General features: G+C 37.4%; 1 protein-coding gene across 1 annotated transcript in view; it reads left to right on the top strand.

Moving 5' to 3' along the window:
* EBF2 (EBF transcription factor 2) overlaps positions 1–15,986 on the top strand; it is a 207,690-nt gene that overhangs the window by 95,895 nt on the left and 95,809 nt on the right. The window lies entirely within an intron of this gene.

The raw sequence follows: 15,986 nt of genomic DNA, 5'->3' as shown, positions 1-15,986 counted from the left end.
TGCGTGTGTGCTGGGAGCCATTGCCTCTCCTTTCTGTGTCTTTGCAGGCTCATGAAATGCTTAGTGCTTTCGTTTCTTCCTAAGGCCATATGGAGCCAAAAGAAATCTTTAACTTCATTCTTCCCTTGGTAGAGCATAACAATTCACCCTTGGAAGCTGTAGTAAAGTAAAAACTCACTCATCTCTGTGCTAGCTTCGTGTGTGTGTGTGTGTGTGTGTGTGTGTGTGTGTGTGTGTGTGTGTGTGTGTGTGTGTCCTCTCTCCTCCCAAGTGAATTTCCAGGTTTTCAGAGATCTGTCTTTGTCTAAAAAGATTGGAGAAGTGAGTTAGATGACTTGGAAAGTGTTTAAAAATTCTTTGGACAGAGGCATCATAGAAATACCAGGTGGCCATTGGGAAGTGAGGGGGTGGATTCTATCCAGTGGTGGCGCCATTTATCATGTTCAATTGGATGGGCCAACTAGGATTCTGGAGCAGAGAATAAAGGACTGAGCAATGTGGGACTTACTCTTGCTCACAGCTGGTAATCCCAGCTTGGATGGGACTGAATTCCAGCTTCTCAAGCTCCCTCCCAGTCAGCAGAGATGATTCTGTTGCTGGCATTATTGAGCCAACACCTTTTTTATGAGTACTAAATTTGCAAAAATAATAAATGAAAATGAGGTTGTGTGTCATTTCAGCATGTGTTCTATATAATGAAATAAGATGGTGATATCAATTTACTGGTTAATTTAATTGCCTGGAAAAATTAATTTCTAAATATGCCAAATAATTTCCAAATCAGCATCTATTTTTGGTTTTCATTTGGAAAGAAAGACACATAACATACTCAGACATATTTTACTCTTTGAAAACGATCTTGTTTGTAACTAGGATTTTGGGGGGAGAGAACTTTTACTTTCATTTCATTTTTGTTGCATTTTATATTCTCACTTTTTTTTTTTTTTTTTGCTTTCTGGCCACACCGGTGATGCTCAGGGGTTACTTCTGCCTTGTGCTCAGAAATTGCTTCTGGCTTGGGGGACCATATGGGATGCCAGGGGATTTAACTGCGGTCCGTCCTAGGTCAGATGCATGCAAGGCAAACACCTTAAGGCTGTGCCACCGCTCTGACTCCTATTCACACTTTTTTAATTGTCAGCTTCTGTTACATTTATGGCAGATTTGTCAGATATTTATAAATCATGCTTTTCTGGTACAATTTGGAGCACCAAGGCATTTAAAAGATTGCCTGAAGGTGGCCCAAATCCTAAAGCTGTGGTTTTATGCCTCAGGCAGATGATGAACAATTATGGTGAAATCTTTGACCCCGGGTCAGTGGTTTAAAAAATTTTAACTCTTTCCTCACAGAAGGAGACACAATTTTTTTTGCTAATAATCTAATATATTTAGACTTATTAAATATTACTTTATGGGGCCAGTGTGGTGGCGCTAGAGGTAAGGTGTATGCCTTGCCAGTGCTAGCCTAGGACAGACCGCAGTTCGATCCCCCTGTGTCCCATATGGTCCCCCAAGCCAGGAGCAACTTCTGAGCACATAGCCAGGAGTAACCCCTGAGCATTACCGGGTGTGGCCCAAAAACAAAAAAAAAATATATTACTTCATGCCATAAATGCTCAAATGCAACAATGGACACTGTGATTAACGGCTTCTTTTCTCTTTCTTTGACCCAATATATATATAGTTAGACACTGATCAAAGGTGACTTGGCTACTACCCAAACATCCAGGAGCCTTCTAGAACAGATATGTTTTTCATCCAAAGACTGCATATACTTTCTGGCATTTTATTATAATTGAAAAATAAAGTAAATTGTGCTGTATTTTTCTGTTTATTTAATAAAAGTATAAAACTCTGGTGTAAGTTGAGCATTGATAATGACATCTATCTTATTTTAGGAAACTAGGGGATTTTGGAAGCCATTTGAAGGAAACAGGATCTTTGCAGAAGTAATGGAATCCAGCATTTCATTACATATTAATTGGTGCTTAAAGGAGAAAAAAACTAGTTCAGTGGGGCAGTTCGTTTTAAATTCTCTGATAAAGAGGGCTGACCCTTTATCAAGTTTGGTCTTCAAAAATATTCATTAATTCATTTCTAGATTTACATTGTATTATATTCTGATGTCTTAGTCCAGTAAAAACCCACATCAGTTTAGTTTCTTGCTTAATGGTACAAGTCTAATTTTAAAAAGTTATGAGGTTAATATTTCTAGAAATAATGATTCAGTCCTTCACTGATTTTAAAATATTTTACCAAAAAATGTCCTCTGTGTGGTACTGATGAATGCCTCTAGGCCAGCTCTTGGCAAAACTGAGAATTGGGTCAAGTTTATTTTAGACTTCCCTGTCTTTGAATGTGGTCACTTTCCACTCTTCTGACCATACTCTTTCGTCTATTTGGCCCACTCTGAAGATGCCCTCCCAACTCAATTCTAGGAACATCCTAATACCCTTGATTTCTTATTTCCTAATGGTAAAGTAATAATCTTTAACCTTCTTTGTACTAAGATAATTTATCTTTATCTACTTATTTATTTTTTATCTTCGGGGCCATACCCAACAGTACTTATGGCTAACTACTGGCTCTGTGCTAAGGAATCATTCCTGGTATTGCCCATGGGATCATATACAGTGCCAGGGATAGAAACAAGGTGAGTTGTGTGAAAGTCAAACACTTATTCCTGTACTATCTTTTTAGCTTTGATATTTTGTGTTTTCAAAGGAAATCAGGAAAAGAGCCACCTGTAAGTTGAAGAGGAAGAACATTTTGCCATGGAGAAGGCCTTAGAATTTTCTTATTGAGCCTACTTAGTGCATCCACATGAAGAAATTTACTAAACAAAAGATATAAGAACTCATAAGACTAGCAGTATGGAGGGGGTCTCAAATGTTGGTTGAGAAATGGAGTAGACAATATAATGTAGTAGTTGTCAAACTTGCTGGAGCCACATTGCCTGGCTTGAATTACTTTTTCCTTAGCTGTGTTACATGGACAAGTTACATGACCTCCCTTTACCTCAGTTTTATATTCTATAAAATAGGAACAAAAAGGCAATGTACTTCATAGGTATTTGTAAGGATTAAATAAGATAATATGTAGTAAGGTTTGGAAAGTGTCTAGTAAGTGCTTCTGGTGATGATAATAAGTATAAAAATGCATTTAAAGGTAGAAGGGTATGTATAGATAAGATATGATTGATTTACTCATGATTTTGGGAGGTGCATTTTAATTCTTTGGTTCATTTTTGCCTCAGTTAGTAATTCTTTGATCACTCTCAGCTGTCTAGGAGTCTACAGGTATATTGGGAGTTTTTTTTTTTTAATTTTTTAAAAAAAATTTTTTTTTTTTGCTTTTATTAATTATGACAACAAAGATGCAAAGAGAGAGGACAGGGTAAAGTTACAGTGGAAGCCCAATCACCCATAAGCAGAATTCTCGGTAGTCCCATCGATGATATCCCAGCCTTGATCTTTCAACCAAAGAAAATTAAGAAAAACAAAACTGAACCCATGTACAATACAATTAATTTGTCCCTCAAATCCCCAGTTGTATTACATACTATTTCTTAGCAGCACACAATATAATCCAAAGAGATTAGACTTATGTAACTCCTTAAACATTGAGGGCAAAGTACATTTATCTTGTTCCATGCACATGCTTACTAGTTTAAGTTAATCTCAAAAGTTTTAGTGGGTTGTTTTTCTTAAGGATTGGAGTCAAGGGAAAGTAGTAATAAATGGTGTTAGAGTGGCATTTGTTTGCATAGGCCCACCAAAATATAAGAGACATGGAAAGAAAAATTATGGTCTAAATACAAGGAGACCCTACCCCTGAAGTTTCCTGGCACAGGACTGACTCTAGGCTCCAGGCAAACTAGTTTGTCCAATTCAAGTCATCGTCTGTAGTGGCAATACACCTTCATTCCTCACATAGTCTCTGTTGTTGGTATCATGCTTCTGTATTAAAGGTCCTGGAGTCTGCATATCCCATATTGCAGTCAGGATGGTGCAGAGCATCCTCTCGTTTCATCTCACACTTAAGGGGCACTAGAGAGAACCATGTCCTGTAGAGCAGGTCATTGTTGTTGTCAAGTCTTCTCAGTGTAATCGGAAGTCTCTTTTTAGGAGGTCGATGTCAGACCCTTGGTAGTGTCTTTCCTGGTAGAGGACTGCTTCCAGCTGTTGCTATAAAAGACCTTGGATGTTTCGTAGATAGCTTGCTTGGTTCTGGCGTGAATGGAGGATGCCCATTCCTCTGAGGCCTGTGCCAGGTCATTCTATCAATGTTCAGGGTGTAAGGTACATTGTACTGAGATTTATTAGATAAGAACTTATCTGTAGGTATAGTGTTTTCCTATTTTAATGTGTCTATGCAAAGAAGGATCAATGCCATGAAGCGTTATTGGTGCATCTGGAGGCCATAGGAACAAGACCAGCAATTTCCATGACATAGTTCAATCATAGGCATCAAACTGAGGGACAGTTCCACCAACAATCCTTATTGAACAGCTTACAAAGAAAAGACAAGATGAAAGTGGATAGAAACATCATGGTAGAAGAATATAGAGAGAGTTACACCATTAAAGAAAATATACATGAAATATTCAAAAGATATATGTGTTTAATTTATGTCCTTCTAAATAGTTCTGGGATTGTTAGATCCACTGTATGTCTTTGGTCTGAGATTAAAACTGTGTATTATAGAACTTAAGAGGGGTAAATCGGGGGTAGTGATGGTTGGGAGGACGCCCCCGCGCGGTTTGCATCATGTAGACTAGTATGAAATTGCCAGTGACAGCATGAGTATAACTGACAAACTATCTGCCACCCCACAGATCAAACACCACCCCCCAAGCCAATCTCACGAGCTCAAGTGCAACCCTAGGCCAATCTCCGCAGCTGGCCTGGGGGTGGGGAAAACCCAGGGTGCCCCATCAGGTCCTCCCAGAAACCCACCTGGAGATCCGGAGGAAAGGGGGAGAGGGGGGTCGGGTGACCCAAGTCCAGGCCCCCCTACCCTAGGCCGGGCCAAGAGGCCCCTGGCACATACGGAGGTCTGCCAGGAGCCAGCCCGTGCCGGCTGAAAATCCTGCCCCAGGCGTATATTGGGAGTTTAATTAAAAACTTATCTTGTCTGGCCTTTTGTTGAAGAGATAAGTAAAGGTAGAGAGAGACAGTATCAATGAGGATCAGATTTAGGAACCTATAGTTCCCAAGTTTAGGAATTCTGTGAGGCATGTCCATTTTTCAGTTAAAGCTTGGCTTATTTACCTGTGTGCAGTATTCAAAGGAGGAACTTCTTTACTTATGAGTCATAGTTCTATCTTTTTGGGAAGGGCCTCAGGCCCCTCAGTGGTATTATCATTGTAAAATTATCTCACATGAGGGCACAGAGCAAAGAGCATTTTCTTTTTAATGTAGTTATAAATGTCTCATCACTGTGAGATTCAGAGATGGGATTCAGAGCGCCTATTCCTAGTCAAAGAGAGTGTAATTAGAGTGGGACTCTGGGCCCATTTCTCACAAGACAATGTAACTAGGGAAGATAGAACAATGAGTAGGTTGGAATTCTCTGGATCAGAAAGGTAGCTAGAAAAGGAGTTGCCCTCTCACAGATGATTCTCTAATAAACTGCTCTATGTGGTTGCCTGCTCAGTCATAGAATTGGTTTGTTTCCCCAGAGTAACAGTACATGCTCTCTGGAGAAATAACACATTAGAGTTTTCATTCACACACAGAACCCCTGAGCTGGGGCAAGTGCATATGTCAGGAGAGACACTGCACAGTGTCATTTTGGTTTCTTTAAGTTAGATTGAGGAGAAATCACATAACTTAGGAGCCCATTTCCTTTAGGATTAGACTCTAATCAATCCTTCAAGCAGAATAAAAATCTGTAGAATGACTGGATGAATAGATGAATGAATGAACAAACTAAGCTCTTAGGAAGAACTTTCTGCACTATTCAGACCTTTAAAGAGACATTATGCAGTGTCAATGCAATAGACTCTCGGCTATATGGATAAGATTAATATCTTGGTCCCTGTTCTCAGAAGGAAAGACAGATGAGGAAACCATAAGAATAGCATGTGTTTATAAGACAGCAGTACCAAATTTGCAAAAAAAAAAAAAAAAAAAAAAAAAAAAAGATACCTATGTGAGAAAATTTGAGATTCGTGGATAATATCTTAGAGTGGCTGGTTGGCTTTGTAAGAGGGATGGATGGATGGAAGAGAGGTTGGGAAAGCCCTCAGGTTAAGAGTGTGGTATGGGAACATTATATTTGTGAAGCCCTATAAATAATAATATTGTAAATAAGAGTACCTAAAATTAAAAAATCAACAATTTAAAGAATGAAGGTGAGTAAACAAGACAGAGAAGGTGGAATCAGCTTCCAGATAGAAGGAATAAGAGTTGTAGGATGGGTAAGAAAGAGATAGGTATTAGATTTAAGGGACTCAGACAAGTAATGAAATATGGGCTAGGGTATGAACACAGTGATTAGGCAAGAATAAAAGTATTAGTGAAGGAACATGGCCTGGTTAAATTTTCCTTTTACTAGGGTTAAACTCTAGAACTCAAGATTATGACTCAAGATTGCATATTAGGAAGAGCACTTGGAGACCAACCAATCCATGATGGCATCATTGACTAATTTAAGCAAGAAGTAATGGAGGCTTCAGAGAATGTGTAGAAGTGTATATATTGAGTAGGGGACATGCTTGAAGCTATATTGATCAAATAAGCGGGGTATCATTAGATGTGAAAGTGAAGCTGAGTGAGTTGAGCTGATGTTAGATATTTGCCTTGGTCAACAAATTGTAAGTAGAGGGTATTTCATTCAGAGAGATGGTGAGGGAATTGTTACTGCTTTAGATGCCAGTGTAGGCAGAGGGCAGATAAGGGTAAAATAATAAGGGTAAAAAATGCTATTTCTATATAATATAGGAAAAGTTATCATTCATTATGGAATTTGTCCTCCATTTACCATCTCAGATGACTGTAAGAAAAACTGAAAAGTTTTTGTGCTTTTCTACTTTCATTTGTCTTTTCTCTCTAAACACACATGTATATGTATTAGATTTTAGAGGTATAGTCACGAATAGCATATAATTACCAAGGTGTTTATGTACCAATATCCTTCACCAGTAGCCTTCTTACTGTGTCTGTCTTGGGTTATATGCTCATATTGAACTACCAAAAAAGACTGTTAATTTGTCATTTCAAAGTATAGTGTTTTTACTGAAAAAAACTTGTAATATTTTTCCATTCTGGGTGAATTAACTTTAATAAAAAATTCTGGCAATTGGAGACCTCCTTCTCAGAAATGATTTCTTCTATGAGAGCTTTTCTCCATCATGGCCAAACTGGGAGAAATACATTGATCTGTGAAGAAACTTTGGTACTTTGGCAGGCAAACTGGTGAGATGGGAAACTGTGCTGCATTCACAATAGACAGTGTTATTAGTTCCAACCCTTTGCTCATTTCAAGACCACATTTTAGCATCCTTTGTTCATAACAAAATGCTCTCTCACCTTTGCAATGTAAAGCTACTTTTAGAAGGCTTAAGAGTGCTGAATCCTTATATAGCACCAGGAATATTAAATTCCCTTCCCTAAAATCAATTTAGTTACCCTCCAGCAGCATAAAAAATTTAACAGAACTGGAGTCAAAGACACCTTCTCTCCAACTCTATATATTCCTCTCCCCAAATAAAAATTCAAAGACCCGCAAAGGATTGCATCATCAGAAACAAAGCTACAGGCTCTTGCTGTTTTTCAGAGGTTAAGCACAATTTAAGTTGAAAGAGACATACAGAAAGAGTTGATTTTAGACTTTTTTTTTTTAACCATGCTGGGAACTCAATTCAGGTCATCCACCTGCAAGGCATATCTCCTTCACTGACTCATGCATCCAGCTCAGAAACAGTTTAGATTAATAAGTAATGCTATTTCTCTTACATCTTGATATTTGTGACAAGAATCCTTTGTGTTGGGTGAGTTTAGAAATATGCTTTTCATTGACCTAACTAGAAAATACGAACACTTTATTAGACCAAGATCCTGAAAATTTTTCAGGAAAAATGCACAAGAGTGTAGCTTTTTTTCCTTAAGTTTCAGTAGTTTCCAAAGTCAATGAACTGTAGACTTCTAGAGGGTAAAAAATATTAGAACCTGGTTCTAAGGTGGTTTGAAGGATGGTAAAGAGACTCCCATGATATAGGCATGAGTTAGCTTTGGGCCACTGCAGAAGAATACTGACAAAAAGGGTTTAGGACAAAGAGATTATTTGACATCATACAGGCAATACAATTAGGTAATGAAACCTATAAAGCAGGTCATAGTTTCTGGGAAAATGTAAAATAGATTGGTCTTGGGTGGAAAAGAGAGTCTCTCAGTCATCTTCATGTGTTTGAAGAATTATTCTGGATAATTCTACCTGGTAGATATCAAGCCTTTGAATCTTAACATCTTGCTGGTTTTTGATTTACATCTGTAATTTTATATCTGTAATTTATATCTGTAATCCGAACAATTTATGAATTTATTTTTTTGGGGTGTGTGTTTAGGCCACACTTGGTGGTGCTCAGAGTTAACCCTAGCTCTGTGATCAAAAATCTCTCCTGGCAAGCTTTGGAGACCATATGTGATGCCTGGGTTCGAACCTGGATCGGTCCTCGGTCTGCCACATGCAAGGCAAACACCCTACCTGTTGTGCTATTGCTCTGGCCCTAATAATTATAAATTTCTTAAAATCAGGCCTGAATGGTAAATCCTATTCTACCAGAGATCCTGATTCAGAATACACCAAAGCCACTATAACATGGCTGGGTTTAATGGTACACTTAATAACTAAAATGCCACATTTAAAAACAAATCATGTACAGATCCTGTACTAAATTCTATGGGAGATTAAAATGGCATATTTTAGATCTTTACTTATAAAAGTCCTTCTAGTCTTACCAGTGAAGTCAGGCGCCCATGAGAAATAAACTACCTACCCCAGTCTATATGTCACAGCAAGTTTTAATTTTTTTGTACCAGCAACTGTTTTTGTTTATATACTTAAAATTATACATTTATTTTAAGTGTTCTTTTATCTGTCTATCCATTTCATTGTTCTATAGCTCCTTAGAGAGCTAGAACCTTGTTTTATGCTTTTCTCCTTTCCCCCACTGAGCTCTCCATATAAAACAAGAAAATAAAGTATCTATTATAACTTAAATTAAAACAATTGTAGAACTAGATTTCTATTTAAAATTTTTTTCAGGGCCACAATTAGAGGTTCTTAGAGACTATTCCTGGCCCTGTGCTCAGGGGCTACTCAGGTACCTGGAATTGAACTCAGAACTCTCATATGCAAAGCATGCCTCTAGGTATGTGATATATCTACTCAGCCTATCTAATTTTTAAAACTCACTTTTAACATAGTGCTGGAAGTTCTTGCCATAGCAATTAGGCAAGAAAAAGATATCAAGGACATTCAGATAGGAAAGGAAGAAATCAAGCTCTTACTGTTTGCAGATGACATTATACTATATTAAAAAACCCTATAGACTCTACCAAGAAGCTTCTAGAAACAATAGATTCATAAGGCAAAGTGGCAGGCTACAAAATTAACATGTAAAATTAATGGCCTTCTTGTACACCCATAATGATATAAAAGAAATAGACATAAAAAATAAAACCAATCCCATTCACATTAGTGTCATAGAAACTCAACTATTTTGGAGTCAACTTAACTAAAGAGGTTAAGGATCTATATAAAGAAAACTACAAAATCCTGCAGGCTTTATTGCTCCTGCAAGGGGCTGGGAAGGGACTGCTGAACTTTCAACTTCCAGGAATTAGGAAGCAAATGCCTCTTCGGGAGTCAGAAGCTTCAGCAGGCAACAAGGGGAGGACATGGCTCCATGCTCTCTTCGCTTGTCCAAATCACAGACCAAAGTGGTGTCTCGAAAACACCCTCCTCCCTCTTGACTATTTTTAAAACATAAAAGGGTCATGTGTATCTCCTTTGTATATCTCAGATGTATTCCCTTAACATCTATAACTCTTTTCGAATATCCTCATATAGTGACAATTTTGCCTACTGGATTTGTTATTTGATTGTTTGATTTTTTCCTCTTTGAGATCTGTTTTATAAGCAATACTAGTAGAAGAGTATCTCTGTATAAATATCATGTATGTACCAAGTTACGGGGAATGTTGGACTTTATTTGTCGGCCCCAGATGCACCAACAATATCTTGTGGCATTGCTTCTCTTTTGCATAGGCACATTAGAATGGGAAAATAATACATATGAAAACAAGTTCTTATCTAATAGAGATGATAACACAAATTTGGTAATGTAATTAGGCCTTTTACCCTGAACATTGGCATAATGATTTGGTTCAGGCCTCAGAAGAATGGGCTTCACCCACACATACCTGAACAATGGATACCATCTATGGAAACAACCACAATTGTCTATAACATTACCAGGATCCAAGCCTCTACCAGGGAAGACCTACCACTGCTTTGGCATTGACTTACTCCAAAGAGTGCTCCCAAAACCCAGACGACTCAACAACAGTCTGCATGCAGGGCAGATAGCTCCGCATTTAATGGTATGCTGAAACTAGAGGATGCTCCACATCAGCCTGACATTGATGAAAGAAATGCACAGAATCCAGAGTCTTTAAATATAAGAATCTGATACCAACAATAGCTAAAGTGTGAAAAAGTTTCACCAGGACCTTGAGTATGACTGGAGTTGGACAGACTGGTATGCCTGGAACCCAGAGTCTGTCTTATGCCAATAAACTTCTGTGGTGAGGCCTTTTTGTAATCAGGTCAAGGATTTTTTTCCATTTTCCCCATTTTTCTGGACCTATGCAAACAACGGCGATTGCCACTATCACACCTTTACTATATTATTTTACTCTTATCCTTTAAGGAAAAAAAATACAACTTACTGAACTTAAAAACAAATAACTGTAGTAGCATGCCTGTCTCGAATACAGGCAGGGGATGGGAAGGGGTGAGGGGGTAATGTTACACTGGTGAAGGGGGTTGTTCTGGTTATGACTGTAACCCAACTATGATCATGTTATTTAAATAAAAAATATATTAAAAAATAAAATATAAAAAATAAAAAAAGAAATAGAAGAGGACACAAAGAAATGGAGGTACATACCTTGCTCATAGATTGAGAGGATTAACATCATTAAAATATCAATATTCCCCCAAGCATTATACATTTAGTGCAATTTCTCTAAAGATACCCATGACATTCTTCAAAGAAGAGGATCAAACACTCCTAAAATTCATTTGTAACAATAAACACCTGAGAATAGCTAGAGTAATCCTTGGAAAAAGGAATATGGGAGGTATCACTTTTCCCAATTTTAAATTGTATTACAAATCAGTAATCATTAAAACATTTTGATATAGGAATAAAGACAGACCCTCAGATCAGTGGAATAGACTTGAGTATTCAGAGAATGTTCCCCAGACATAAAATCAACTAATCTCTGATAAAAGGACAAGACATCCAAAATGGAGCAAGGAAAGCCTCTTCAACAAGTGATGTTGGAATAACTGGCCAGCCACTTGCAAAAAAGTGAAGTCAGACCTCCATCTAACACCATGCACAAAGGTCAAATCCAAATGAATTAAAGACCTTGATATAGACCGAAACTATAAAGTGTATAGAACAACACATAGGTAAAATACTCCATGACATTGAGACTAAAGGCATCTTCAAGAAGAAAACAGTGCTCTGCAAAAAGAGGAATCAGTGATAAATAGATGTAATTATATTAAGCTGAGAAGCTTCTGCATCTCACAGGAAATAGTGCCAAGGATACAAATGCCACCCACAGAATGGGAGAAACTATTCACCCAATACCATCAAGTAAGGGGCTAATATTAAAGATATACAAAATACTGACAGAACTTAAAAGAAAAAATAACCCATCAAAAATGGAAAGAAGAAATGAACAGACACTTTCTCAAAGAAGAAATATGAATGGCCAAAAGGCACATGAAAAAGTGCTCCACATCACTAATCATCAAGGATGTGCAAATCAAAACAACTATAAGATACCATCTTATGCCCCAGGACTGGCACACATCACAAAGAACAAGAAAAATCAGTGCTGGCAGGAATGTGGAGAGAACAGAACTTTCATTCACTACTGGTGGGAATGCCATCTAGTCCAGCTTTTATGGAAACCAATATGGAGATTTCTCAAAAAACTTGTAATTGAGCTCCCATATAATCCAGCAATACCACTCGTAGGGATATACCCTAGGAACACAAAAAACACGATACAAAAATGCCTTCCTCACACCCGCAATTTTAAATTGTGGTGCTATTTACGGTAGCCAGACTCTGGAAACAACCAAGATGCCCTTTGACAGATGGATGGCTAACAAAACTGTGGTATGTATACACAATGGAATATTATGCAATCAGGAGAGATGAAGTAATAAAATTTTCCTATACATGTTTGGACATGAAAACTATTATGCTGAGTGAAATAAGTCAGACACACATACACACAGAATTGTCTTATCTATAGGTTTTAAGAAAAATAAAAGACATTATTGTAATAATGCCCACAGACAATAGAGATGAGGGCTAGAAGGACCAGCTCATGATATGAAGCCCACCACAAAGACTGGTGAGTGCAGTTAGAGAAATAACTACACTGATAACTATCATAACAATGTTAATGAATGAGAGAATTAGAATGCCTGTCTTGAATACAGGCGGGGGCGGGGAGGAAATGGGGGACATTGGTGATGGGAATGATGCACTGGTGAAGGAGGGGTATTCTTTATATGACTTACACCCAACTACAATCATGCCTGTAATTATGGTGCTTAAATAAATATATTATTTAAAATAAATAAATATAGTAATTTTGATAGTAAAATATTAATTCTTCACAAAAAATAAATAAAATCTAACTATGAGTAACTTTGTAAATCACAGTTGTTTAAATCAGAGTTAAAGAATAAAGAAACATCACTCACAAGAATCATTTAGCAGTGATTTACAAAAAGCATTAGGTAGAAACAAAATTATTAAAAATATAATAAAACTCAGTTATTCAACTAAGGAAACATTAAAAAAAACTAAAAATAGAGCTTGCATATGACCAGGCAGACCTACTTGTTGACATCTATCCTAAAACTACAAAAACAGTAGAAAACATTTATGTACAACTATGTTCCTTGTAAAGCTAAGTACAACTGCCAGAATATGGGAATATCTCAAATTTTCAGTGAAAGATGATTAAAAAAATTGTGATATATATATATATATATATATATAAAATGAAGTACTACACAACTATAAGAAAAGAAAAATTAAAATTTGCTATAGTTTGGCTGGAACTAGAAGATATAAGTTAAAGGAAATGTTAGAGGGAACAAGAACTAATGCCAAAGGATATCACTCATCTCTGTTATAAAGATATAAAACAAGGAAAAATATCAAGTAAGGATAAAGCTTTGTCCTTTGATTACAAAACTGGGTTAACAAGCATAGGGAAGAGGGAGAGTGGGGGAGGAGGAAGTAAGAAGCCCTGGCCCAAGGAAGGTTTGGGGCTCTTTTGGTGGTGATAAACATTGATGAACCTTGTTCATCAAAATTATGAAAGTTAATATCACTATCGGCATCTTAGTTATACAAACTACAATAAAACAAATAAACAAATCAAACAAAAAAAAAACTCATATATTCAGATAGACTTTTCCCAAAGAGATTTAGAAGAAATAACTTGTGTGGGGTCTCGGGACCTTGGAGCAGGTTTGGGGCCAATGGACATGGGTCTGGAGCTAGTTTCCCCAGGTCTTTTACACTGGTTGAAAGTCTATGTTTGTTTTCTTATACAGGGCGACAATGATGGTTTCTAGTATTTTATTTGCTCTACTTCATTTAAAAAAGGAATGGGAAGGAAGAGTAGAATGTTTCAGGTCAAAATAGGTCCTTTTCATATTATTTGGGTGCTTTGGTTGAATTTTTTTTTCTGGGAAGATTGGTATTTATTTGGGATTTCTCCAGATTTCCAGCTAAACCCAGCAGTTTCTATTTTAAGAAGGAGTTGTTGTCACCTAATAGGTTAGAAGAAGATCTTTCAAATAAAAGCAATATCATCTACCTTTTGAAGGCCAATTAGTCTGAGTCTGGGCTGGCAATGTAGAGAGCAAAGAAGTTAAGAAACCTCAGTTTTCAGTGAGATGCTTTACCAAATGGCCTCTGAAATCAAATATGAAGGCTGAAATAATACTTTTATTTTATAGGAAAAACAAATATTTGGCTGCTATTCCCAACTCAAACACTATTTATTTGATACAAGGTATTCAGGCTACTAAGAGTGCTGAGATGTTCCTCATGAAAATAAACTCTGGTTTTCAAATAAGCTTTGTAAAATAAAAAAAAAAAAAAAAAAGAAGTTTTTGCCCCAGGAAGTTACCTGTCATTGAGGTACTATGTATATGGTACACCTCATATCAAACAGTCCTTCAAGCAGTCTACATAGATATCCTAAAAGCAACCTGTGGCCCATGGAAGAGTGTTTACACAGGTCATTAAGTTCTGTGACTAAAAAAGGAGCAGGCTTTAAACTTGGTCTGGGCTGTGAAAAAGATTGTTCCAGTGTTCATATGCTAGCTTAGCCAATCAGCGCAGACCTCTCACTTAATGCCCCAGGAAAAAAAATATTTGTATACCTTCCAATATGCACTTAGAGTAAGTGAAAAAAGGTTTTTAGTTTCCAAGTCAAGAGCAACTTTACAATATATGAATCTCTGGTATTGCTTGTTGAGTAACGTGGGGTTAGACTGTGCCCTGGGTTAATCTCCATGGAGTCTTTCTGAAGTGGGGTAATTCCCAGAGGGATGTGTGTCAGTTTACTCAAAATTGTAAATGGTTTTTAAAACTCCCAAGTAATGGAAGAATGTTGTTTACAGCAAAGGGAAAAAGAAAGCAATGCATTTCCAGGGTACTACAGCCTAAATTCTTCCTCTTCACAGAGTACAAATATGGACAGCTTCAATCAGTCCTGGATCAGACTTAGTTTTCAAACTATTTAGGCATACAGAGACTTCCAGGTAACAAACATCTTAGCCCTAAGAGGAAAAGATTTCAGAATAGGGGTCTTGGAGGAACACTGACAAAGTAAGAAAGTTAAGGAAGGGGGCAGAGTAGTGGTGTAAGCCGTAAGGCCTCTGCTTTGTGAGTGCTAGCCTAGGATGGACTGCAGTTCGATCCCCCAGTGTCCCATATGGTCTCCCAAGCCAGGAGTAATTTCTGAGCTCAGAGCCAGGAGTAACCCCTGACCATCACCGGATGTGGCCAAAATATAAAAAAAGAAAGGAAGGAAGGAAGGAAGGAAGGAAGGAAGGAAGGAAGGAAGGAAGGAAGGAAGGAAGGAAGGAAGGAAGGAAGGAAGGAAGGAAGGAAGGAAGGAGGGAGGGAGGGAGGGAGGGAGGGAGGGAGGGAGGGAGGGAGGGAGGGAGGGAGGGGAGGGAGGGAGGGAGGGAGGGAGAGAGACAGGGAGAGAGACAGGGAGAGAGACAGGGAGAAAGAGAAAGAGAGAGAAAGAGAAAGAAAGAAAGAAAGAAAGAAAGAAAGAAAGAAAGAAAGAAAGAAAGAAAGAAAGAAAGAAAGAAAGAAAGAAAGAAAGAAAGAAAGAAAGAAAGAAAGAGAAAAGGAAGGAAGGAAGTAGTCAAACAAACAAAACAGTAACAACCTTTACTATGTCTGGATTCTATTTCAGTTCAAGATTGTTAGAAAGAAAATTGCCACAAATAGTAAAGCACTGATCATTTTTTAATCTAACAGCTATTTTTGAAGTTTAGCATATTATATATTGTACTTTGTAAATTATATATATTCAAATAGTAAGTAATCCTTTAATAGAATTGTTCAAGACTTCTCAAGACTTAAAATATGTGCATATTAACAGACAATAATTAAAAATCATTTC

Source organism: Suncus etruscus, chromosome 3 (genome assembly GCF_024139225.1).
Source record: "Suncus etruscus isolate mSunEtr1 chromosome 3, mSunEtr1.pri.cur, whole genome shotgun sequence".
NCBI classification, from domain to species: domain Eukaryota; kingdom Metazoa; phylum Chordata; class Mammalia; order Eulipotyphla; family Soricidae; genus Suncus; species Suncus etruscus.
Note: the sequence above shows the minus strand (reverse complement) of the source record. Positions and strands in the feature narration are given on the sequence as shown.